This window comes from Symphalangus syndactylus, chromosome 4, assembly GCF_028878055.3.
Source record: "Symphalangus syndactylus isolate Jambi chromosome 4, NHGRI_mSymSyn1-v2.1_pri, whole genome shotgun sequence".
Lineage (NCBI taxonomy): Eukaryota > Metazoa > Chordata > Mammalia > Primates > Hylobatidae > Symphalangus > Symphalangus syndactylus.
In genome coordinates, this window is record NC_072426.2 from 108880287 (window position 1) to 108883626 (window position 3340).

A 3340-nucleotide genomic window follows, 5' to 3' on the forward strand; every position below is an offset into this window, starting at 1 on the left:
GATTTGAATCTTTTCTCTCAGTTGCATAACCACAGAATTGCCACATCTTCTCAGTTAATTGTCCCTTTTCTTATTATTATATGCTCCTCTTTGCAACTATTAATATTGTCTATCCTTATTATTTGAGTGTGCCATATTTGCAAATTTCCTGCTCACTAAAATTTATTTTTAACCCCAAAATCAATACTCAGAGATTTTCTCAGTCATTTGCAGACATGTGCAGAACCACAAGACGACTGAATTGCCCAACCCCCAGGTCCCCAGCTGAAATTAAACAAGATGACACTGTCTTCTTATTTCTTCTCTCATGTAGAGTTCACCATAAAATGGAGTTGGTAGGAGCAGGGCAGTGTAAGGGAAGAAGCTCTGGATCTGGGGCCAGTTAGAGGGAGTGTGAATTCCAACTCAGGCAGAGATTAGTGGGGTGGTCTCAGGTAAGTCATTCAACATTTCTGAATCTGTTGTTCTTTTTTTATAACATTAAGAAATTAAAATCCACCATAATTTTTTTTAGGATTTAAGATTATAATCTGTTAAATGTGTGTGTGTGTGTATACTTACTCTTTGGAATCGTGGTCCAGTATTCACTAATTCAGTGCTTGTGTGACTTTGTAGAACATAAATACTACAAGTAATGTGATTAATTGCATTTCTTTTTCTAATGTGTACTTATTATGATATTAATATAGCTATTCCAGCTTTTGTTTGAATAGTGTTAGAATAGTATACAATTTTTTATCCTTTTTTTATACATATCTTATATTAAAAGTAGTTTTCTGGTTGACTATTTATACTTGATCTCCTTCTCTGAGTCTTCCTCCTCCATTACCTCATCTGCCTCCAATTCCTCCTCTGTCTTACTAAGTTCACCTTTGCAATCTTTGCCATTTAACTGTGTTTCAACCTTTTATATTTAATGCAATTGGTGGTATGGTTGACTTTAAGTCTACCATTTTGCTGTTTGCTTTCTCTTTGACAACTTCTATTTGTTTCTGTTTTCTTTCCTATCTTCATACCTTCTTTAGGTTTTTATTTAATACCGTGTATTATTTACTCTTGGCTAATTAGCTATATTTAAATTTTCTTTCTTTTTCTTTAATTTTCTTTTACAGGACAATCTAAGGTTTACAATATTTATCTTATTACAATATACCTTCCAACAATATTGCAGACTTTTTTACATAGCATTAACCCCTTATACAAATATTTTTCAGTTTGTCTCTGTCATCCTTTGTACTGTTGTATTAATAATTTTACTTCTGAATATGTTTTAAATAATAAAATATGTTGTTATTTTTGTTTTAAATAATCAATTATCATTTATTTATTGAGACCAGGTCTCATTGTGTTGCCCAGGCTGGGGTGCAGTGGTGCAATCACAACTCACTGTAACCTCAAACTTCTGGGCTCAAGTGATCCTCCTGTCTCAGCCTCCTGAGTAGCTAGGACTTAAGATGTATGCCACTATGCCCAGCTAGTTTTTCTTTTAATGTTTATTTTTATTTTTTTTATTTTTATTTTTTGTAGAGATGGGATCTAATTGTGTGGGCCAGGCTTGTCTTGAACTCTTGACCTCAATTGATCATCTTGCCCCAACCTCCCAGAGTGCTGAGATTACAGGAGTGAGCCACTGTGTCTGGCTCAATTATGTTTTAAAAGAAACTTGAAAAGGAGAAGAGGCCATATTTACTCACATATTTACTAATTCTGTTACTCTTCACTTCTATATGAAGGGCTTAATTTCCACCTAGGGTCATTTTATTTCCTTTTGAAAAAAATTGCTAAGTATTAATTTTAGTGTAAGTTATTTGGTAATGAATCTATAAGTGTTTGGTTTAAAATGGTATTTATTTCTCTTCATTTTCTAAAAAGATTTTTTTTCTGGCTGTACAATTTTAAATTGAAGAGGTGTACTCCTCTTCCTCAGCACCTTAAAGACATTTTTTTTTGTCTTTTGCCTTATGTTCGTTCCAAAAAGAATTATTAGTCATATTCATCTTTCATTTCTAGTATATAATGTGCCTTTTTCCCTTTAATTTCTTTTTAGATTTTTCTCTTTTCCATGTATTTATAGTAATTTGATTAGGATGTAATTTGATTTTTATTCCTGAAATACAGAACAATTCATGAATTTATGTCATTCTTGTGTAGGGGCTATGCTAATCTTCTCTGTATCTTTCCAAATTTAGTATATGTGCTGTTGAAGCAAGCACTTGATTTAATTTTCTTTTTATATTACCTGAGATTTGGTGGCCATTCTATTTTTTAAATTTAATTTCTCATTTTTAATTTTTATGTGTGCATAGTAAGTGTATATATTTATGGGGTACATGTGATGGTTTTATGCAGGAATATAATGTGCAATAACCATATCAGAGAAATTGAGGTATTTAACACCACAAGCATTTATTATTTCTTCATTGCAAGAACATTCCATTTCTGCTATTTTAGTTATTTAAAAATATATCATAAATTATTTTTGACTGTAGTCAACCTGTTGTGCTATCAAGTACTAGATCTTACTCATTCTGTCTATGTTTTTTACCCATCAACAATCCACACTTTTTCCCTCCCTCTCCACTAACCTTTGCACTCTTTGATTGATTTCACTCAGTTTGATTGATTTGACTTCATTGATTGATTTGCATATGTTAGATCATTCTTTCATTCCTGGGATGAATTCCACTTCATCAGGATGAATGATCATTTTAATATGTTGTTGAATTCAATTTGCTAGTGTTTTGTTTAGGAATTTTGCATCAGTGTTCATCAGATACTGGCCTGTAGTTTTGTTTTGTTCTTGTTATGTCTTTGTTTGATTTTTGACATCAGTAATACTGTCCTCCTAAAGTGAGTTTTGAAGTATTCCCTAATCTTATATATCTTGCAATAGTTTGAGTAGGATTGGTATTAGTTCTTCCTTAAATGTTTGATAAAATTCAGCAGTGAAACCATCAGATCTCGTTACTGGCAGCAAATCTATATCCATACAGATCTGCAGCAACTTCAATTATTTCCTCCTCAGAAGAAAGACTCAGAAGGATAAACCAAAGCATGTTTTAGAGCAGGAGTGAAAGTTTATTAAAAAGTTGTAGAGCAGGAATAAAAGGAAGTAAAGTACCCTTGGAAGAGGGCCAAGTGGGCAACTTGAGAGATCAAGTGCACACTTTGACCTTTTGACTTGGGGTTTTATACGTTGGCATACTTCCAAGATCTTGCATTACTTCTCTGATTCTTCCCTTGGCGTGGGCTGTCTGCATGTTCAGTGGCCTGCTAGCATTTGTGAGGAGAGCATGTTCAGTGTGTTTGCTGGAGTTGTACACATGCTTACTTGAGGCAT

General features: G+C 33.1%; 1 non-coding gene across 1 annotated transcript; it reads right to left on the bottom strand.

Moving 5' to 3' along the window:
* Window positions 1-2108: 2108 nt before the first annotated feature.
* On the bottom strand, window positions 2109-2213 carry LOC129481373 (U6 spliceosomal RNA). Its single transcript, XR_008657383.1, has one exon. It is a non-coding gene; the product is annotated as a U6 spliceosomal RNA (small nuclear RNA).
* Between the last annotated feature and the right edge of the window lie 1127 nt (window positions 2214-3340).